The 24,221-nt window shown below is 47.3% G+C and overlaps 1 protein-coding gene across 1 annotated transcript in view; it reads left to right on the forward strand.

Moving 5' to 3' along the window:
• CNGB3 (cyclic nucleotide gated channel subunit beta 3) overlaps positions 1-24,221 on the forward strand; it is a 966,824-nt gene that overhangs the window by 573,373 nt on the left and 369,230 nt on the right. The window lies entirely within an intron of this gene.

A 24,221-nucleotide genomic window follows, 5' to 3' on the forward strand; every position in this document is an offset into this window, starting at 1 on the left:
TTATATGTGAAATTTAGAGATGGTCCTTGAAATTCTTTTATGCCTAACATGGAATGTGAGGGGGCTCAACTCCCCCCAAAAAATACAGCAGGTGCTGGCATATTTAGATCGTCATGACGTCAAAATTGCCCTTATAAGTCGTGCGTCTACGTCCTCTCGGGGGATGCCCCCCTGCTGCCGCGGGGTTGCCCAGCTCAGATTGTTACCCTGGGGTTCAAATATTTGGGAATCTTTATCTCACTGGACCCCGCGGTTCGCTATGAGCGAAACCTTCTGCCTCCCCTCCAGCGGTTGAAGGCCGATGTAGCGAGATGGCGACGACTTCCGCTCTCGCCGCTCGGACGGGCGGCATTGTTTAAAATGATGTCGCTGCCTCGTTTCTTGTATGCCTTGCAAAATACCCTTGATGTCGTGCCGGCCCGTTATTTCCGGGAGGTGGAGGGTCTTCAGCGCCAACTGTTTTGGGGCGGGCGGCCGCGGATTGCTCTCGCTAAGTTGACGCTCCCTTGGTATGATGGGGGGGTCGCCCTCCCCGATATTAAACGATACTATTGGGCGTCTCATTTGGCGGCGGTGAACCACGGGATATATGGTCCTGCCTTAAACCCGGCCTTTGAGATGGATAAACTCCTGCTTCCGGGTGGAGACTATAATAGGGCGCTGTACTCGGTGACCCAGGACATGCGGTTGACGGGACCCACGCGGTTGGCGGTGCACGTGTGGCACGTGGCGAATGCTGCGATGGGGTGGAGGGATCGCTTGACTCGGGCGACGCCGTTGTATGCTTCTGGGCGGTTGGGCTGTTTGTGGAGATCGAAAGGCTTTGAGAAATGGGATATGATTGGTATATGTAAGGTGGGTGATCTGTGGGCGAAGGGAGCTTTCAAAACGTTCGAAATGCTTAAAATTGAATATAAATTAAACGATAGAGAGTACTTCCGGTATGCTCAAGTCTACCATGCACTTTGTTCGGTCTTTCCGGATGCTACTGCTATCCCCGAGTATTCCCCACTGGAGGATAGAGTGTTGGATGGCTATGTGCCCGACAGCACTATTTCCCTGATTTATAAGAAACTCATTAACGATCGTGCGGACTTGCTGCTCCGTTTGAGGGAGGCGTGGATGGGCGATGGCTTGGAATTGGATGATGAGGACTGGGTATCGGCGGTGGCCTCCCCGAAAGAGGTGGCGAACCCGGCCCGCCTACGGTTTGTACAGCTGAAGATCCTCCATAGAGTGTATGTCACAGGGCCGGTTTGCTGCGTATGGGTTATTCGATGGATGGATTGTGTAAGCGTGGATGTGGCCTGCCGGGCACGTTTCTTCATATTTTGTGGGAATGTTCGGAGGTTGTGCGATTCTGGAACAGTATCCACACAGTAATGGAGGGGGTCACGCATGTGGCCCTGTTGCCAGAGGCTAGGAGGTGTTTGTTGAATGTCTGGGAACCGAATGATTGTAATGCGGCACAGACGCAGTGGGTGACCTTGGGGTACATGGTGGCTAAGCGTAACATTGCACAGCTATGGGGCTCCCCGAGGCCGCCCACGATTGACGTATGGAAGGAGAATATGGACTGGTGTATGTTTAGGGAAAAGACGGCGTATGTGGCGAGAGGTAAGCCAGGGAAATGGACTAGGGTATGGGGTCCGTGGAATCTATATCGGGGACGTATCTGCACCCCGCCTCTGCCATTAGAGGTCGATATTGCTCTGACCCCCTAGCCACGCGTTCCGCGGGAGGGCTTGAGGTGTGTATCATGCTTTGTTTTCCCATTGCCCCCCTCTACAGCTTCCGGACAGGAACTGCTTTGGACACTATATGTTATTCCCCGTCCCGGGAAGAGCACGCTGCTACTTCGGACTCTCATTGCCTTGAGTGTGTTTTATATTTAATACAAAATGAAACTGTTGTTTTCAATTGCTCCTGGCCTGTGGCCACGGCCTGTTATATGTGCTTACAAACTGCCGGGCGCCTTGCCTATGGTTCGACGGACTGTGTGGCATTATATTGCGGGCCCTCGGGCTCTATAGCGGCCGGCCCTGGTGGTTGTAGGCCCTTGTTTGTATTTTATTGTGTGCTAACGGTTTCGAATAAAAAAAAAAAAAAAAAAAAATTGCCCTTATACAAGAAACACACCTAACACGTCACACTGAGGAGCAGATAGGGGCTAAATGGGCGGGCTACAGACAGGCTTCTCCATACTCATCATATGCTAGAGGGGTGCTCACCCTCATCAAGAAAACTCTGCCCTTTATTGCGATCAAAAGCTGCATAGACGACGCAGGCAGGTACTCCATAACGCACGGTAGGCTTGCATGGTCTTTAATCACACTGGTTAAAGTATATGGTCCCAACGTAGAAGACCCTGCGTTTTATGAACGGATACTTTCCATACTGTGTGACTGGCTGGAAGCTACCATAATATGGGGCGGTGATCTAAATACTCACCTAGACCCAATTATGGACAAGTCAAGTGGGGTAGGGGGACACTCGCCCAGATCAGCCAGGATCATTAATGAAGGTATGGCAGAACTTGCTCTGTCGGATGTTTGGTGCCTGCGTAACCCAACCAAATTAGAAGGCACACACATTTCCACCACCCACTGTAGCTGGTCACAGCTTGACTACTGGATCATGAGTGATTGCAGCACATTCTAGGTATCAGAAATAGAGGTGCTTCCAAGAACATTAGCTGACCATAACCCCGTCAGGCTTGAATTACACATTCCACAGACATTTTCCCGACAGTTTACCTGGCGATTACGCTCTGAAGCGCTACTTGACCCCCACTATACACACACCATTCGAGGGGCCATCATACAATATTTTGCACAAAACCAAGGGACGGTAGACAGTGCTGCAATCCTATGGGAGGCCTTCAAAGCTGCGATACGTGGAATTAGCATGACAGTGGTAATATTAAAAGACCTCTGGGGCTAGCTTTCTAGGACCTTGCAGTGCCTTGAGCGTGATTATGAGCGTTCACCTAGTGCGACACTCCTTGCCCAAATAAAGGAATCAATCACAGAATACAATAAGTTGGCAGATGCCGAAATTCGTTACCTATCCGGGCGCTATGTGGCCTGTGCGTATGGAGCGGGCGGCAGACCGGGACACACATTAAAGGTTAAATTTAAGGCCAGGGAAGATGCATACATCATTAATAAAATAACGGACAAATTGGAGGTGGATCACTACTCTACAAGAGACATTGTCACACAATTCCATACAGCTTACGTAGACATGTATACATCACAGACAAGTGCCTCGGCAACAGAATTAGACAACTATTTATCAGATATCGCTCTTGCGTGGCTATCAGATAGTCATAGAGAATACTTGTGCCAGCCCATAACCAAAGATGACATAAAGACAGCGATTAAGTCCCTTCCGAATAAAAAAGTTCCGGGCCCGGACGGGCTCACCTGCGAGTTCTAAAAGGAGTTCGCAAAATAATTGATGCCTTATCTTCTTGAAATGTACACTGAGGCTTTCGAGGTGGGCACGCTCCCACGATTCTCAGAGAGGCCCTCATTATCACTCTGCTTCAAAAAGACAAGCCACCAAACCGATGTGACTCCTATCATCCACTGTCACTCATAAATATCGATGCAAAACTGTTGGCAAAAATATTGGCGACCAGACACACGCCGTTGATGTCTAACTTAGTCTTGCCAGATCAGTCCAGATTCATACCCGAAAGATCAACCTCGCACAACCTGCGGATGCTGTTTGCTATGTACCATATTCTCAACCCTGAACTACCGGCGGCGGCTGTGATGCTTAATGTAGCCAAAGCCTTCGACTCCATTGAGTGGGGTTATCTTTTTAACATTTTGCACCGGATATTCTTTCCACCACTCTTTATCAATTGGATACGACTACAATATGCTGCCCCATCTGTGCGTGAGCGAATAGAGGGCATTACATCGGACTCCATCCCAATTTCTAGGGGAACGAGGCAGGGATGTCCCCTCTCGCCGCTTCTATTCGCAATAATGCTGGAACCCTTGGCCTATAATATTTGACAGCGACATAGAGCGGTAGCGCTGCAATTCGCCCACCGCCATGTGTGCATGTCACTCTATGCGGATGATAAGCTTCTATTCGTTAGAGAACCACAGACCTTTCTGGCGCCGGTGGGAAGAGAATATATCCGGTTCAGATGATTTTCTATCAGTTGCTTTAAAACAATGGTTGTCCCACTAACCGCATTTACTCCTCTCCACACGTTGAAATTCACACTGATATGGTTGGTGGACCCCGTAAAATACCTCGGGGGGTGGGTCTACCGCGACCCAGATGTAGTGATTCGTAAAAATTACGGCACAGCTTGCACAAAGCTGGAACAACAGGTAGATAGATGGATGTGTCTGTCACTATCACTAGCAGACCACATGGCTCCTATAAAAATGGTCGTCCTACCTAAGTTCCTCTACTATTTCAACACCATTCCCATACTGCTCCCTGCAACCCTTTTCAAAATGATTTGATCGCTGCTAATTAAATTGATATGGGAAGGTAAGCAAGTACAAGTGTGTCTGTCAACACTCACTCTAGACCACAGTAGGAGGGCTTCAGTGTACCTGACATACACCTCTATTATCAACGCGCACAGGCTCTGTTTGCTTACTATTGGTATCGCACCAATGACTACATCCCACATGTTGTGGTAGAGGATGGTGACGCACACCCCATCCCCCTAGTATCCATACTGATCCACGCGCGCAGAAGCACACCCCATGCTGAAATTAACTCCATTGATGCCACCATCGCTGCCTGGCAGGCACTAGGCCGCAGGGTAGATAAACTTCCGTTATACTCTCCACTTATGCCTCTGGGATATCATGCTGGTATATCAGTTACACACGAGAAAGGAGTCATGCGCACTTTAACATTAGCGGGCATTGACAAAATGCAGGACCACTTTCCAGATGGCAGTTTTTTTAACACAAAGGGACCTAAGCTATGTACAAAATCAGACACCTCTTTTTGCCTTTACCGTCCACAGGTTAAAAAAGGCACACTACCCTACATTCCTGACAGAACCCCTGATGCTGCAGCCCCTGCATACCCTACAGAGCACGAGCATGGAGCAGTGGAACAAGAAATTAGATCCACCACTCACATAGAAGGAATGGTGACACTTCTGCCAACTAACTCAAGCACTCACGCCTAAAGTCAATTTATGTATAATTCACTTTAAGTACGTTCACCAAGTCTATCACATGCCATGTAAACTATTTAAATACAGTCTCAGAGATCATGACAAATGCAAGAGCTGTGGCACCTCTGGTGCTGATTTCTGGCACTTTGCATGGGAATGTGAGAAGGTGGTAAAATTCTGGGCAGCTGTGATTAAAATAATGCAAGACATGACCAACCTTGCCTTGGATTTCACTCCACATGTGTGCTTACTTGGCCTGGTACCGTCCCTGAAAGGTGTATTATGCAGACTTGTAAACAGAGTCCCTCGGCCGCACAGTGGCTAAAAGATATGATGTACTGTTGTGAGACGCTGGCCATGTACACTGAAGAACTACCCACCACTTCCAGGCCCAAGGACATTTGGGAACCACTACTACTATATCTATGTTCACAGGACAATGACACACAACCTTCTCCTGACGCATAACTCTGCGATATCATACTAGCTTGATCCGTGTTCTGCTCGGCACTTTCTGCCTAGGACCAATTCGAATGTATGCACTATTGTACTGTTTTATTGCCACAGATTGTTTTGTATTTTTTTTATATTAAACAAAAAAAATAACCTGTCTTTATCTTGTGAGCCCATGGTGCTTTTCCATGGAACCTGGTCCACTGAAAACGAGAAAGAGCATCAAAGATCTTATTGCTGGCCCCAGCAATATGGCGTGCTTTGTAGGTAACGTTTGCAAGCAGACACTGGAGCACGAAAACCTGTAGCAATTGCCAGACCTTGGGATCCCGCACAGATTGGTGGTTGACCACACTCACCACATACATGATATCAACATTGAAAAGGACCATCTTGTTTGCAAAATGATGACCCCAAAGACAAACTGCAACCAGAAGGGGAAAGAACTCTACAAAAGCGATAACTCTGCCCTTCTCTGCTATGTATCTGCCCATTTCTCCACACACCACTCCCCTTGCCAAAATATGCCGAAACTATGACAGCCTTCTGCGTCAGAAAACAGCTTGATGGACCATTCCATCTGCTCCCCCAAGCCTGCCATGGGGATCCCATTGCACTCACAGAGAGAATTCTTCAAAGATGCAGATCCTCTTTAACTCCCACTTTGAGGCGCACGCGGTGGTGTGGTAGGATGTGCCGGCCAAAAGCCAACCTCCCGCAGAAAGTGCTCCCGGCCGACACAGCCCTGCATACAAAGTTCAAATGACGCAGCAAAACCTGGATATCCTTCACCTGCACCTTGCTTTTGTCCAACATCTTGTCCAGCAACTCTATACAATGTTGCCTCTTATCCTCCGGCAGCCTGATCTCCATTTTTACAGAATCCAATTCAATTCTCTACAAAAGTGAGCACCCGCACTGGTCCGACTGTCTTTTCCAGCGCTAAAGGAACACCCAGGTCCTCCATCAATTCCTAAAACAGCGACAAACTCTCCTGACGTTCCCTGTTCTTCATCACCCCCACCAACAAAAAATCTCGAAATAGTGGGTGATGACATCTTTCCCTGCTGTATGAACCTTCTGCGGAAAAGTACTGAAAGCTTCAAATAAAGAACAGGACACTAAACTACTCATAGGGAGATCCTTGTTGACAAAAAACTTGCCACCAAACTGAATACCCAACAGGTCAGTCCTCAGGGTGGACAGGCAATGACCAAAATGCCATTCCTGTCCCAACCTGCCCTCATCCTGCTGTTGCCCCAACCCCAGCTTGGGTGGGACACCCCTGAAAGTGCTTGTACATGACCAGCCAGCCACTCGCAGTATAAGTCAATGGGGCTGGCCGTTCAGGCGTCATTGTCTGCAAAAACAACTCTATGTCCAACTGTACCAATATCCCTTCTCCTCTTCAGAGAGGCGAGCCCTAAACTCCTGGTTGTACCTCACCCAGGCTCAACCACCAAATGTAACCTGCACCTAGTGCACCACATCAAGGTATTCAAAAAAAGCCACACACCTCTCAGGGTATTTTTCGCAGTAAACACTCACGTATATGAGGAATGCAGCAGCTAGTTCTCTATGTTAACGGGCACCTTGGGTCTGCGTCATAAATCGTAATCCTCCTCTTTAGAGCCTTTCTTAGCCCGCACCTCCCTGTGCAACAGCTTAAACAACTCTAAGTACTCCCCTTTCTAAATATGCTCCCTGGTAGCCAACACTAATTGAGCCCCTTGATGCTTAGTGATACCCACGTAGCGCAATCTTTTTCGCTTCACTTCCTTACTCTCTTTCTTTTCCCCATGTGACTTGTCCTCGCCTACGGCTGCTGTCACCCCGGGCTCCTGCACTGTGCCAGCCCCCCCACCCAATGGTTTCTCTATCTCCTTGTCAGTTTCCATGCCAATGCCCTGATCCTGTACATACCTACTGTTTGATAAACAAGGCCAGTACCCCAATGTTGCTGCATTGCCGTCTTTATTGCTTGCATCCCCACTTCAACACTCCAGTCACAGTGGATGTCACTTGCAACATCTTACCTGGCCACAAGGTTGCGGCCCGCATCAAAGCCATACTTCTTGATGCTGATGTCACCTTGCTAGTGGACACTGTCATCGTTGGTACCTCCGACATACTAAAACTACTCCTTCTGTTGGTAACACCCAGAACTCGTCCATCCTGAGGGGCCGCCCACCATTCATTCTCGCCATCCCCCTCAACAGTTGCACCTTCTTCCACTTCCTCTTCTCTATAATCCAGGTCCCATTCCGCGTCCTCACACCTTAAACCAGGCTCTGCAGTCACGCCAGGGACCTCACCATCACTCACACCCCATCACAAACTGTGCATCATACAAATCCTGTGAAGAATCAAACTCCGTAAAAGTGGGCATACAACCCAGTACTCGATGCATCGATGATGGGTCTACTGCTGTCCCTGAGCCGACAGCACAGACTCATGCCCTGACTTTGGACGGGGGTAGCCAGGCCGCACCAGACCCTCCAGGCTTGCTGGATATGCTGCCTCTAAAACCCCTGCCTCAAATCCCTGGCTGATGCTAACAAGTACCTGCATTGCATGTCCATCACACGGGGCCCCATCGGATCACCATACCCACCTGTCAAGGCCCCTATCCTGAACAAGTCTCTGGTCCCAACCACACCACCGTATGCGCCATAGGCACCAAGGAAGGCATCATGGCCTCACCACTGTGAAGCATGGATGCCCCCTACATACCCGGGGACACCTGTGTCCCTCCAGGGCTTTGGCAAAAATGCAGCCTTCCTGAAACAGAAAGCCCAGGGTGCCAAAAAACCCATCTCACTGGTGTTGCAGGGATTTTGCTCATGCACAGAACTATGCGCAGGAAACCAGGACCTCAGTGAATTGCGGTGTACCAAAAACTCACCTCAGTACCCAGAATCCCTATCCGACCAGCATCAGTGTCCCATTCGTTATCTGTATTCTCTCGGAGGTCCCAATGTATAGACAACCCAGAACAAGCGACTTAGAGTACTCTCAGGAATGGTGGGAATCAGAAATACCTGTTCGTTATTATTCTCATATCAGTCCACAAAAAGAGTAATCAGAGACACGGTAAAGTTTAAAAGGTTTATTTTATAAACTACGTGTCCTAAGATGCAGTACTTTGGCTAACATAAGCAGACAAATGATTATAATTAAAACCATTAGCATTGTTACAATACCATAGAAAGTGAAGGGAGAAATCATATTACAAATGACAGTGGAATACAGCCACCTTCCCTTCGCTAGTAGGCTAGTATTATTATACTAATAGAAGGTCTCTAGGTTTGAATGGGGAACCCCATACCGTAAAGATCAGCTTAGGTGAATCACATCACAGGATCAGCTTTGCTCTGCGCCTGGAAATGTTCTTCTCCGGAATGTGTTTCTAACGCATGCAAACTGTAATATTAAAGGCTCTCGAGATTCAGGTATTTGCAGCTGTGTGCATATTATGGCTAGAGAGTGGGCCGATCAACCTGAACTCAAAAACATACATTGTCTGGCGGCTCAGAGTGTTTTGCACACAATGTTCAGACCAAGGTCACAGTGCACGTCTAGGGATGTGAACAACAGACAGTTCTCATGTGAAGAAAAGGCAAGCAAGCAGTTTTCAAATAATAACGTGTCTCTGCAGTGTCATGTGCAAAAGCAGCAAAAGTGGCAAGATTGTTTTTCTAACATCTAATGTGCTTATGCTAACATAGCAATGTATCTATCTAAATCGCTGCCTTCACTACACTGGGACATAAACAAATTAGGGCTCATGCCTGCCCCAAAAACAACGTCCTGCCCAGTCGCTCCACTGCCCACTCAAGCCTGGCCAAAAACATTACTTGCGGGCCCCTGGTACCCTGCATCGGTAACCACACTCTCAAAAGACCCTCCGTCCCTCCCATCGCTCTGGGCTCTGGCCTGCCTGTGCCAGCTCGATAAGTCCAGAGGCAGGCCCATTGGACTTCTGGCCCACCCTCTGCTGAGACGCTACTGGGAGGCTCCCTGTGGCCGAAAGGTGTCACCGAACTCCCAGGCCACACGCCTCCACTCAAGGCATGCAACACGCCCTCTGGGGAGTAAACAGGACCAGCTGTCTCATGGTTCTTTAAAGTGGCCAGGGGGCCAGGTAAATTTAATATTTGACATGGAACCTCTACCCAGATGGGCACCTGCAGTGCCCATATTAGAAACAAGGCCGGCGCCACCACTATCCTGCCGCCCCACCACCAACAGAAGGGTCTCCGTGGCCCTCGCAGGGCCACACATGATTTTGCCCTGCTACAACCTCTTCCTCTCCCAACAGACCTGTGTGGCGTAGCTGCCTGAGAAAGCCGTGCCGCCGCTAGGACCTCACTGTGTCCTTGACCTACCGCACCGCTATTTATTATATGGGATGGAGGCGAGCAAGCCATAACGACCACTGTGACTCCACTGGATGACCTCCTCTCAGGATGTAACATGACTGGTCGCCTACCTTAAGGAGGGTTCCCTGTACCAACAGATCAGCCCTACTGGTCTCCTGCAACATCTGCAAAGCATTCCTGATATTCTGAGGATAAGCTATGACAAATGCAAAAATCTCCTACCAAAATAAAAATTAGGGACAGTCCCTTCCAGCCAGGGTGTACCCAAATTCAAAAATGGCACCTTGTCCTAACAAGCATGCTCCTAGAAATGTCATGACAACCCTGTCCCCGCCCTCTCCAGCCAATCCAGAAGCCCCTCATCCCCAGACCCTATCACCCGCCCGAAAATTCCGGGTGGGTAGGGCCTTCAAAACCATATTTTGTTGCGATTCAGGGCGGCTATCTAATACCATTATCCCTCCAATGAGTCAACTCAATCTTGCATCTAAGAGGTCGGGTGACCCCAAGGTATCCTGGGACTGAGGTAAAATAACAAGGACTCCTCAAGGGAGGATCACTGAGTCCCTCGCCTCGTTCTACCCATGCCTAACCTATAGGGGTAGATGGAATTAAAAAGAATCCCTGGTTCCACACACGGAGGGTTCCTTACATTCATCCAAATGTTTTGGAAACCGCCGAGCATCCGCTGCAGTCAATTTAGCTCTGTTAGCCGTCCTCATTAAATACCGTAGTTAAATGGCCAATACGATCCCTGGGGGAATGCAAGCCCTTCCTCCATATTATAAAAATGTCAACATAGTAGTCATTGTTAAAAGGGGTGAAAACCTAATCTGGCTCCAGTGTGCCCATGCCAGCTGAGGGTAATGGAGGGTGTTTGTAATGAAACGGGTGATCCATGCCACATTATTTGCCTCGGATCAGACATGCCGAGAAACGAGTTCCTGGCGGTGCCCAGATTGAGCCAATACTCCAGTCCAATAGAATCTGGGCACTATGGAAATAATTCAGTGTGTATGAATCAGGTGGCTAGTTACTTCAAATGAGTGGCAGGTGGGTATACAAATAAATAAATGTAAAGAAGACATGTGCTACAGACAATCAAATTATGAAGAGGCGCACCTAAGCGGAATGCATCTCTTGATAGGAAATCGAGGAACTAATCCAGTCCAGTGGAATCTGGGCACCATTAGAATAATTCAGTGTGTAACATTATATCCACCCCCACTTTCAGTAGAAGGAAGATGCCTTCACCGGGGGCGTCTTTTCCAGAGATTCAAATAAAAAACATTTATCTATATGTCTTCATGTCATGTAAACAGATATTTATGTTTCAATAACAGAAGTGCATAACACACATTATTAAAAATCAGATGGTCTTACTTTTTAGATTTTTCGCGCAACCCAAGTGGTGTAATAAACAATATGTATATTAAAACTAGACATATGTAATTGACATCACTTGACAAAACACTTTTTGCTACCCCACCCATGCTATTGAACATCCACAGATCAGTAATAGACTAATGCAAGAAAATGACTTAGTTATTCTGATGTAGATTTTCTACAGAATGAGAATCTGAGAACTATTTTAGTAAATTTTGCATAAGGCACAAGCTAAGTATGTGGAACAATATCATGTTATTTATGTTTACAAGTTTCCATTGTTAGTCCTTATGTGCCTCAAAGTTATGCAGCTGTGGGCAGTAGTATTGTGTACATGCTGGTTGTGTCTTTTGTAACTGTGCTATTTTGAAGAACAAAAACACATTGTGAAATTATTAGTGCTGTTTCTACAGTTGCACAAAGAACAATTGCATTGCCAATGCTAAAACAAGCATTGGTACTTTCAAGAGGTCTAGCTTTAGTGAGTTACACCCTGCAATCTTACATGCACACTGTTCACCCTGTACTCCTGTGGTGAGAGTATTTTACATCTGGTGTACTAAGGATAGGAACCAGAAATAGAAAAGGGCATTTGTCTGTTCTTGTGCAATGGAACATAAACACAACCAGGGGTGCATGAAAAAGGTATGAAACATGTGAGAGGTTACGTAGAGCTGAAGTCAAGAGTTAAGATACTTGGGATAAGTGCCAGGAAGTACCTTGTGTACCATGAAAACAGTCGTAAAAAGATCTATTCCTTTAATTACATTCTCTGGTGGAAGTGTAACTGTGATTTAATTAAACCCCACTGTGGTAAATTATGTAACAGATGTAGCATCCTCGTTTTGCACAATCTGAAGGCAACAGATAAGATATTTAGGAATGGAAAACAAGTGTGCTTTGGTAAAATCAAAATGGGATGAGATAGCAGCATGGATCATCAACCATCTCCTTTCCACTCAGAGGCAAGGGAGATTTTCTTTCTTATAGCTCCTCAGAAGAGAGTAACATGTACAAGCGATTTGTTGACATGTGAGCAAAAAGTAAAATAAGCTTTGATACTGACACCAACTTTTTTTGTCATAGTAGCAGGGGGTGAGCCAAAAGCCAGTGACTAACAAACAAAGGTCCAATCTAAGGACGATTCCCTGAACCACCACCTAGGTTTTATGATTTTATCTCCATTCAAATTCAAAAGTTTATTTGTCATCCAACATCCAACTGGAATATAACATTCCCGAACTTTAAGGAGTAATTCAGAGTTACTAAAACTTTATTTTATCAAGATTTGAGTACCAATACCAAATTTAAACAAGAAAAGCCTAAACAACAAATAAACAATACATAACTCCACAATGTTTAGATTAATGTGTAATAAATCAATGCCAAGTGTTTTTACTTTTACAAAAAAGAAAAAAGTACTTGAATTCATACATCAGAAGGTCTCTTCGGTTTGAACAATGTAGGGCCCTTTGCTATGACCCTAATCAATGTGATCACAATGGGAAGATCTTCATATCATAGATGCCACAGAAATATCAATGCAATACCCTTACCCCATGCGTTTGTCTGAACTTTTACAATGTAACTTCGACCCTACTTTATTTTTCCAAGAGTTGACAATGTAAAATCTGACTCTTACAGGAATGTGGCCGAGAAGTCCATGGCTGACTCATGGAGGTCATGTAACCTGAAAACTCAGAACTGAATAACACGCACAAATAAAACATAACAAATCAATCTACTTTCATGAACTCACAACTAAATACAATACTCAAAATGACAAACATTTACAATATTCAGGAGCTATTACAAATGATAATCTTTCAGGGGCCTCACGGAGTAAGAAGGGTGCAAATTAAATACCCTAAAGAAATATTAAAGGTGGCAACTAACCACGTAAATATAGTCTGATCCTGTTATCTGTGTGACAATGTGCACACCAGTAGGCTCTCATCATAAAAACCACCAATGGCCCTAAATTAGCCTACTGGAAAGCATGGCAATTTTCACAATCAGTCTGTAGGTTGTGAAAAGTAATTCACAATGTAAAATGGTAGGCATAATACCTTTGTCACCATTTTTGATAATCAATAAAGAAAGCCTGTTAACTGTAGCATGAAAATAAATAAGCATGGCCATGTGGTCTGTGCCTAGAGAGACCTATCAAACAGTTTAGGGAGACCTAATACATACATTGACATGAACCCTAAATCTCCCCCTGGAGATATCAAGCATTTTCCAGTGCCAGACCAAGAAAAAGGTTGCATGCATTTACCGCCTTCCTATTGTATTGGTCGGAGAGTTCACAATGTATATCTTCTGTCTAATGCATTTGTCAGTGTGTTAAAAACACAAAACACACCCTATGTTTATCCTGGAGTTCAGCCTGTAAAACCCCTTTTTATTATATTTCACAATGTAATACCTATTCCTATCATATTTGCAGGAGAGTTTACAATGTAAATCTCCCTTCCTACTGAGGTTGGCAATGAGTTCTCATTTTAATACCATTTCCTAATGTGACTGTGAGAGTTACCAACCGCTTACCTATTGAATTTGCAAGATCGTTCACAATGGAAAACACCTTCCAGTGCTGTTTGGCGAGGAGTTCACAATGTAAAACCCCTTCCTGCTATTGTTTAAACCCTTTCTAATGCATTTAAGAAATCCGAATTGGGATGTCTCCTGGCAATCAGTAATTCCTGGTCCCCAAATGTGACAACAAGACCTCTCTTCTTTGTTGTCCTCGAGCCTTAGTCCCTCAAACTGGGGAACAAGCACTCCTGCTACCACTTCAGAGTAATGAGGCAGAGCAGTCCAAGGCTCACTCATGGAGCTCATGTGGGCTATACATTGAAATTCAGCAAAGCAAAAAAAGAACAATAAATCAATGTCCAGGCAATGCTTCTTTGAAAAGGAAATGTACTGTAATGAATACTCAAATTAATACTTTACACAAAATTGCAAATATTTGTAAAATTTCAAGTGAAATTGTAAATTAAAACCCCTTCTATAGTGTGCAAACATTATACCCCAAAGCAATAGTACAGGGGCATTTAACCCAGTACATCTATTCTTTTTGGTTATCTGTGTGGTACCAGGTGACAATTTCTAAATCAACCAATGCCCCTATAGGGGCTTATTCCAAAGAAAACACTTTTCGCAATCCTCAAGTTTAAGTCTACAGGCTTTCTCAAGAAATTCACTATGAAAAATGAAAGGCCCACTGCTTTTGTCATTTAAAAATCAATTGAGTAAGACTATTATCATAGCCATTAATATGTGGTCTCTGCTCTACCCCGTTTTTAGGAAGACTCAAATTATACAATGACATGAATGACTCCCTATTAACACCATTTCTGGTGTCAGGTAAAGAAATGGTCCTTTCCTATTAAATTTTTTAGTGAGCTCACAATGCATATTCCCTTTCTGTTAAATATGCCAGATAGTTAAAAATCCAAAGCCATTCCCTATGTTGGTTGTTTTGGATTTCACAATAAAAAAACACTTCTCATTATATATTTCAGGGAGTTCACAACGTAAAGACAAGTCAAGCACTTCATTATAAAACCCTGCCTTGCAATAATTGTCAGAGAATTCACAAAATAAAAAAAACTCAAACTGTATTGGACACTGGATTGCACCATGCAAAACCCCTTCCTACTATATTTTACCAGGACTCTGCATTGACAAAGCCCCTATCAATTATAAGCAATGGAACCACTCCTCAGGCAAACTTCTAAAGCTATTGTTCATTCTAATGTTTGTAGAGAAGTTCAACATGGGTTCGGCCAAGAGCATCTCTCTTAGGACTATTCCTTACAGCTTGGCTTCTCGTGATCACATATTCTGAGGCAGACAGCTTCACTGTTAAGCCAGGCCGAAAAACCAATGAAATTCCCAAAACAGGGTTTATCAGAGAGGGTAACCAAAACCCTTACAGACTATGATAATCAGTGGGAATCAATGTTCTATGTTAGAAAATACTTGTCTACAGTCTTCTACACTGTGCAATAACAATCCACCTATAAAGGGCCATTGACTTTAAAAATAAATAATTCAGGCCTACTAACTTTGCCCTCATGTTTCGTGATAAACAGACCTATAACATCTAACATATCTTTTCCTAATAAACCAATCAGGCCGATTGCCTTGATCTTTGGCTTTTCAACATGATCAACTCAGGTCTACATTTCTGTGCAATAAAAGTACTCTATTTCATCAGAAGTGCGCAACTTCTGGCCAATCATATCCTGTAGAGATGACGATCAACATGTGGGTAACGCAAAGCGCCACTGTCAGTAGTGCTTCTTACAGCTCAAAGAGCTGATCACATACGGTGTGGCAATATCTATTCTGCCAAACCAGTCTTTAAAAGCCACACAATGAGACCATTAGGCAGGCTAATATCTAATATCATGGTCCCTCCTATATCAACCTTAAAACCCAGGCAGCTGGAGTGTTCTATCGACAAGAACTGTGATGGTAAATTGAGAAGTATTACAGAAAGAAATAATTCTCTATTCACCTGTTTAGAAGAAGAGGGCCTTTGGCCTCAATTTCTATCTTATGACGTGAGCATGGCAAGCACATCCACAGGACACTAGCAGGGTTCACTGTTCTACCTGACTCAGCAGTCTGAAGGTGTTATTTAGAGATTAGCAGAAGTGGAACATCCACTGAAAATTGGCAGCTAGTTCATCCTCATTATTTAGAGTGCTTACCTAGCTATAGATGAATATGCAGTCTAAAAACTGCGGATGGGACACCCATCAGTTGTTGACATATGCCCCATATGCACCGAACTAAAAAACACCCACTGTGTTTTCAGATAAGAAAAGGAACTATGATTTCACCTCGATCCCCAGGGGATAAGCAGGGTTCCCCAGCAGCCCTCCACCAGCTGGGTGGATCCTGGGAGACCCAATCATTCTTCCCCTTAAAAATGCTCAGGATAACACCAGCAAATGCTTCCACTATTATGTATATTTCACCACTCGCAACGGAAAGCAGCAAGAAGGCAGCAGGCCTTGTTTGTATGACAATTACTGTCATATCGGGCTCCCTGGAACAGGGTAGTTACAGGGGGCACTGGGCTTGAAGACCAAGTGGTTTAAAAATGTTGTCTGAACCTCAAGATGGAAACATTGGACCATATTACATATTATTTGTTATGTAGTTATATATTGTTTATTGACTTTAATACTCTTTAGAAAGATTTAAAGCATTTTTATATCATCCATTTAGTATTCATTATTTGCCTTAGACAGTGGATATGTCTATAACTGTAAGAATGTGTATAATTAACAAATCAAATCATAATTACAAACCAGATTTTTATTTTTTTTATGGTTTAAATCTTTTTATTGAGCAATGCAAGAAGCAATTGTGCTACAGAGCGGGCCACTCAGGGCCACAACATGTGTACTAGCAGTTGCATTAATACAGTAAAGGAACGGTAAATAACTGGCACAATCCCACCCACCTCCCCGAGATAAGGAAGAAAGAGAAAGAGAAGGAAACCACTGAAAGGACCTCACCCCCTTCGGTCCATTACCTGCTTTATGTCGCTATATAGCGCTAGGTGCCATTTGCAAAATCAGGCTTGACTATGTAGAAGGATCCGGCGTAGTAAGACGCAGGAGACGTATGCACCTGGGGCAAGTCAGCTCCCGGAAATCTTGAGCAAGCAGTTTCAAGAATAACTGCCAAAGTTCGCTAAAGGTTGAGCCCTTCCCAGCTAAAGTTAGTGAAATATTTTCCATGCCCAGGACATTCCACAATCGTTGAAGCCACCCTGTGTGTGCTGGAATGTGGGGGGATCTCCAGTGTATCAATATGTCCTGGATGGCTGTACCTAATGCTATTGCAATCTGCTTCCCTCTCCCAGATTTCAGAGGGTAGGTGAGTGGGTTAGATACCCCAAGTAGAACATATGCAGGAAGCCGGGGAAGCTCCGTGTTGAGGTGCTTATCTATATCGTCGAGTATCTGCGCCCAGTAAGTCTGTAGATGTGTGCATTCCCACAAGAGGTGAACCAGTGTGCCCCTCTCCCCACAGCCCCTCCAGCAGTCAGGACTCTGTGTAGCGTCAGCGTGGTGCAGTCTCTCCAGAGTGTAGTACCAATAGTAGACAAGCTTGGTAAATGTTTCAGTAAGGCCTCCATGACTTGCTGTGTGATGTGCCCTATAACATGCCCCCTCCCATTCTCTGCAGCTGAGACTACAGCCCAGGTCCCTCTCCCAGCGCGTGCGTCCCGTATGATAGGCGTGTGTATAACGAGACAGGAGCATTTTATACAGGTCAGAAATCAACTTCTTGTCCGAAGACCGCGTGATGAGCCATCGTTCGTAGGAAGTGAGGAGCTTAGTCGCCTGCGCTCGGTTGTCAGGGGCATGGCCCAGTGTCTTACCCGTAGGTAGTGCAGTTGTTCGGATCCAGGGAGGCCGTAATCGGCCCTGAGTTGCGAGAAGGGAATAACATCCCCTTTATCGAATCAGAGGCCCAGGTCTCGGCACCCGGCTTCTCTCCACAACAGAAAGGAAAGCGGGCCCATTCCGGGACTAAAGTCTGTGTTATCGAAGAGAGGCGTGAGCGGGGAGGGGAAGGTCGTGAGATCGTGGCATTTACTGGTCTGGTCCCAGGCCCTAACAGTGGTGCATGTTACATGCGAGGCGGATAAATTGGGCGGACGTTGGGATTTCTGGAGAAAGGGAATCTTCATGAGGGACGTGCCAGCAATTGCGCGGTCCTGAAAGAGCCAGTGTTTCTCTGACTCAGCTCGGCTCCATTCAACCAGGTGTCGAAGCTGAGCAGCTTTATAATAAAGAGTGAGATCCGGAATGCCAAGGCCTCCTTCATTCGGTGGGAGATAGCTGACCATCCTTTTCATGCTCGGTTTGCGCCCTTGCCAAATGAAAAGATAGAGCTCTGACTGCACCCTGTTCAGCCCACCCATGGGGGGCTGCAGGGGGAGTTTCTGAAAGAGATATAGGACTTTAGGAAGGATAGTCATCTTAATAGCCACAATACGCCCTAGCCACGAGATCGAGTAGTGTTTCCATCTCCGCAGGTCAGTGCGAATTTGCGAATGGAGTTGGAAGTAGTTGACCGTTCTCATGGCCTGCAAGGTCGGGGCCAGTTGTATACCCAAGTAGGGGAAAACATCAATAGACCACTGCAGGGGGTGCCGAGCCTCAAGGACTGCTCAAACCTGGGGTGGCAGTGAAAGATTCAATGCTGTGGATTTCGTAAGGTTGACCTTGAACCCGGAAGCGCCAGCGAAAGAATCCAGTTCTTCTAAAAAGGCCCCCATAGCAGTCTCGGGGAACATCAGCATGACCAAGACATCATCAGCATACAGACTTATAGTGTGTGTGTCTCCGCCAAAACGGATGACCACGATGTGGGGATGGTCCCTAACTCTTTGTGCCATTGGTTCCATATAGAGGGTGAAGAGTAGAGGCGACAAGGGGCCTCCCTGCCTCGTGCCTCTGCTGAAGGGGAAGGGGGCAGATGTGTGTGACCCGCACTGTAGCTGTGGGGAGACGGTAGCAGTTAAGAATGTGTGTCCGCATCTTGTCTCCTATGCCAAAGTGGACCATTGCTTATTCTAAATAAGGCCAGTGGACTCGATCGAAGGCCTTCTCCGCATCTATAATGAGGAGCATATAATCCCCTGGTATGCCGGAGGCCTTCTCTATGAGTTGCGTAATTCTTTTCGTGTTGTCCTCTGCGGAATGAATCCAGCCTGATCCGGGTCCACTAGTCCTGGCATGTGAGGTGTAAGCCGAGCTGCTAATATGCCAGTGTACAGCTTCAGATCAATGTTTAGAAGTGAGATAGGTCTATATGACCCACAGTTCATTTTGTCCTTCCCCGGTTTGGGGATGACGGCTATCGCTGCCACCAGCATGGAGGAGGGAATTGCCCCAGGTGTTGCAAAAGAATTGAAAATCCGGGTGAGTAAGGGGACGAGTGTGGAGCAAAATTGCTTGTAGAAAGATGCCATGTATCGGTCAGGGGCAGGCGATTTGCCTAGCTTCAAACGCGCTCTGGCCGCTATGACTTCTTCCGGCCTTATCTCCCGCTCGATGTGGGCCATCTGTTCCGGGGTCAGAGCAGGGGGACGAGCCTGTGTCAGATAGGCATCTATGTCGGCCCTCTCTAGAGGTTGCTCATCATAAAGTTGAGCGTAAAAAGTGTGAAAGTTCTCAGCGATAGCTGTACCGTCTGAGCTCAGGGCTCCTGTGTGGTCCCTGAGCTCTTGAACTCCCTCGCGCTACCGAACCTCCCTGAGCTTATGTGCTAACAGTTGCCCACACTTGTCACCCCCGACGTAGAAAGAATGTCGCAGATGCAATGCGGTGTATTCCCGTTTGTCGCGGTCAATGGCAGCTAGTTGCGCCCGAGTTGTGGTCAATGGTCGTCAAATGCGTGGGATCCCAGTGCAACAGTGCATCTACTCCAGCTCTCGCACTTTTTGCGTCAAGTCCTCCATTTCCCTTTTACACTCTGCATTGTCTGCGGAGGAGATAGCAATGATTTCCCCTCTAACAACTGATTTTAGAGCTTCCCATCTGGCAGATAGAGTTGTGTCAGGGTTATCATTGTGTCACAGATAGTCATCCAGGGTATGCTGTATCTGGGCAACTGTGTTGGGTCGGTGTAGGAGGGTATCGCGGAAGCGCTAATGCCCAGTCGGCCGTTGAACCTGTTGGAGGGCCAGTGTAGCCACTACGGGAGCGTGATCAGACACTAGTCGCCACTAGGATATCAGTGGAGAGTGTGATGTCCCGAAGAGCCTTCGAGCCTAAAAAATAATCCAGCCTGGCATATGTTTTGAGAGCATTAGAGTAGAAAGAGAACTCTTGTGTCTGAGGGTGATGGTGTCTCCACAGGTCTGCCAGACCAAGATCATGTAGCCTAGAGAGCCCTGAGCGTGAAAGGGCACCAACCTGGCCTGTGCGCTGTGCAGATCTGTCTAGGTCATTATTGAATACCAAGTTGAAGTCTCCCCCAATCAGTATGTGGCGCTCCTCAGTTGCTGTTGCCTCAGTGAGGGCCTCATGTAGAAACCGTTCTTGGTTCTCATTAGGTGCGTAGATCGACCCTACAATCAGTGTGGGGGCTCCTATAGTAAAATGGTAAGTGAGCAGTCTACCCTTTATCTCAGCCTCCTTCTGCACCACCTTCTCCCGAAAAGTCCTTGATACCAAAAGTGCCACCCCTGCGGTCTTTGAGTTTCTGGAGGAGAAGAATTGTATCGGAAAGGCGCAGGACCTAAGCCAGTGACAGTCTTTGGGGAGCAGGTGTGTCTCTTGGAGAAGGCAGATATCCGCCCCCTTGATCTCTAGATAGGAAAGGATTGTTTTGCGTTTGATGGGGTTATTGAACCCTCTCAAATTAAGTGTGAGGATTTTAATTGAGGACTGTGGCATCTAGATCCTGGAGGTGAATGTGTCGCAGATCGGAAATACTTAAGGAGCAGAGGCCCGGGCAAGGCCTGCGAGAGAGGACCTTCAGCACTAGTAGGGAAATGTGGAGGGAGCTAAACTCCATGGACCGAGGGCCCCACCCAAAGAGTGAGAGAAAAGGCAAGGGTAAGCGAAGAGAAAGGGAGAATAAAAAGCCCATAGAGAGTGAAGGCATAACAGGCACCGAAGAAAGTCAGTCATTAGGTCATCAGTCTGTCACCCAGAGATGAGCAGAAGTAAAGTCCACTGGGTTGTCGTATGACCAATAGTAGCTACCCACCCCCTCCCCCCCAACCACCCCAGGCGTCAAGGGAAGAACACTTCTTTGAAACCAGGCTCAGTCACATGGTCGATGTCTTGGCCAAATCCTCTGGCAGGGCCTCAAGAGTGGCCTGTTGCTCTCTCTTGATATCAATGGGGTCCGGTCGGTTAGTGCGCCGTCACTGCCGCTGCTGCCTCCATCTCGGTCGACTGTCCCCCAACTCATGGTCGGAGCGCTCACCATCATCAGGGTCATCTGGGATAGCGATCCCCAATAGCCCGCTTGTTTCCGACAGTGAACGGATTTGGTACAGCTTGCCATCGTGCCGGAAGAGAAGGTGGAACGGGTGTCCCCAGGAGTAAGAGATATTGCGTTGGCGCAAAGCCTCCGTCATAGGCCGGAAGGTCTTGCGTTTCTGAAGCGTAATAGCCGCTAAGTCTTGGCAGGAGATAGGCGACTGGCTTTGGAAGGTGATCGGATGCAACGATCTGGCTTTGCGCAGAATCTCCTCTTTAGTGCGGAAGACCCGAACGCAGACTAGGATATCCGCTGGGTGCACGGTCCGGGTGGTCCCACCCTGTGTGCTCGGTCAAGCTAAAGGTCAGTATCCAGCAGTTTGCCCAGTATATGATTAAAAAGCTCTCTTACATGTGTAAAGATATCACCAGCCTCTTCGTTGGTGTGCACCCCCCAGATTCTGATGTTATGGCGGCGCGAGCGGTTCTCAAGGTGTTCTAGGTGAGACTGAACATCCACTTGTTGAACATGGATGCGAAGTACCTCCTGCTGCATTGTAGCTAATTCGGTGTCCCGGGCGTCGATCCTGTCCTCCACAGAAGCCACTCGCTCCCCTATGTCATCTACATCTTTGCAGATATCCTTGTTCTCCGGTGTGAGATCTCGTATTACTGCTTGGAGGTCATCTCACAGAGCTGAGAACAGGGACTCCAAGAATGCCCATGTCACCAGCTCGTCCTGGGGAACGGCCATCTGCGCCGCAGTGTCCGGCCACCCAGAGTCCACCACCTCCCCGCCCTGTGCCCGGGCAAAGAGTTCTTTGAGCATTTTTTCTCTTATGGCTGATTTTTCTTTTTTTGCCCCGGGTGGAGGTCATGCTCAGCGCCTGTCTACCCTGCCAGTGTCCACCACCAGGAGTCTGAGCCCACGATGGTCCACAATGATGTAGTGTCACTCGGCTCAGGAGCCCCAAGCCACTTCACCCAAAGCCTACTGTGCAGACGGGCACTCCGGACACCGTGGCCCCCCCCGGCACGTGCTAGTTCGCTGCGTCGGCCTGCCCTCAGTAGGGTCTCGCTATCCGTGCCCTAGGCCCACCCGGGTCCCGTTGCTGCGTATGCCAGGAGAATTGCGGATTAGTAAAGCCAGTGGCCAGTTGCCAGTCCAGATCTGAACCCCACGGGATTGCGGGGATGTATTAGGGGAGGAATTGGTGTAGATGCCACCCCTCCCATTGATGAGGGTGTGCGGTAGGAGTCCGTGCAGCAGCCGATGACCTTAGGGCTCCCTCGACGATACAGCGCAGTCACTGCAGGTGCTGCACAGGGAAATGGCGGAACGGTGCCGCCAGGGCCAACCCACTGCCCACACCTCGGACCGCCACAGCGGAGGGGATCTGGCCCAACAGTCTCCCACCAGAGTGAGTCAAGGCAAGGTACCCCTCCTGTGAGGTGCAGAACAAAGCCACAGCTAGAGTCCAGTGATCGGGACCAGAGCTCCCCGTGGGTGTGCGAGGCCTGTATGGCACCAAGGAAGCCCCGGGTAAGTAGCGGCATCAGCGAAGAAAAGTTAGGGGTGGAAGGGACTCACTGCGGTGGCTCTCTCGGATGTTCCCTTGACTTGAGGGTGAGATTGGCTCCTGCGGGTCGGCTCCACATTCTGCAAGTCTCAGTGTGTGTGGGCGATTTCTGTCGGCCCTGGTTCCCAACCGGAGGGTCTGGCGCTCAAGACAAAATGGCGCCTCCTGCTCCGGTGCGGGCAGTTGCTGTCCCAGGGACTCCGCTCACAGGTCCGGCGCAGCGGGGAGAATCACCGGATCCAGCTGGGGTTCTCAGCAAGCCGACGCTGCTCAGCGGTCGAAAAAGCAGGGTTTCAGCTACTGCCGCTGGGGTAGCGCTGCTCGCCTCCTCTCGTCACCGCTTCTCTGCCCAGGCCCGGCGGGGGACCAAGAGTACGGGGCACGGCTGCAGGTCTCCGAAACCACTCCCAGGGTGATGAAAACTGTACCTGGTTGGTGGTAGTAGTCTGGGTCGCCTTCCGTGCTATACAGGGCCAGGGACCGGTGCTGAAGATCGGAGGAGAGGCAGTGAGACACGTCTTACTTCGCGCCATCTTGGCCACCGCAAACCAGATTTTAAAGACATCAAAAACATGCATTCTAAAATGTTCTTTTCTTTTGTAGTTCATTGTCACTATAGAGTCAGCTTAACAAGACATATATAAAGATAGATACTCAGGGTTACATGATCAAGCTATTTAGCGTTCACAAATGGGCTGATTCACAGAATCTCCCCGTTTGCGAACCATAAAAAGGCTTTTTAAATGTATCAAAACCCATTTTGTGATTCAGCAACCTGTTACTGAATTGCAAAATGGGTTTGCGATTCGCTATTAGAAAGGGGCGTGTTTAGGGTGTGCCTTCCTAATACCAAATTGCATCAGTATGTAGGAATGTTTTGTGACCGAAATTAGGTCACAAAACATTCATATTTTACCACCTACTTCAAGCAGGTGGTAACCCATTCGCAAATTGGAAGGGGTCCCCAGGGGACCCCTTCCCCTTTATGAAAGTTTGTAACAGCACCACTGCCTACTCTTAAAAATGAAAAGAAAACTTCAATTTTGTTTTTGAAAGGCATCCCGTTTTCCCTTCAGGAAAACGGGCAGCATTTCAAAAGAAAAGATTGCTCCATTTAAAAGCAGTCACGGACATGGTGCTCTGCTAACCCCAGCAGGTCACCATCCCCGTGATTTTAGTGATTCCTAGGGGGGTGCAAATTGCGATCTACATCATTAATATTAATGAAGTAGAGCGATTTGCGACCCTCTAGAAATTGCTATAGGAAATTCTG

Source organism: Triturus cristatus, chromosome 5_1 (assembly GCF_964204655.1).
Source record: "Triturus cristatus chromosome 5_1, aTriCri1.1, whole genome shotgun sequence".
Classification (NCBI taxonomy): domain Eukaryota; kingdom Metazoa; phylum Chordata; class Amphibia; order Caudata; family Salamandridae; genus Triturus; species Triturus cristatus.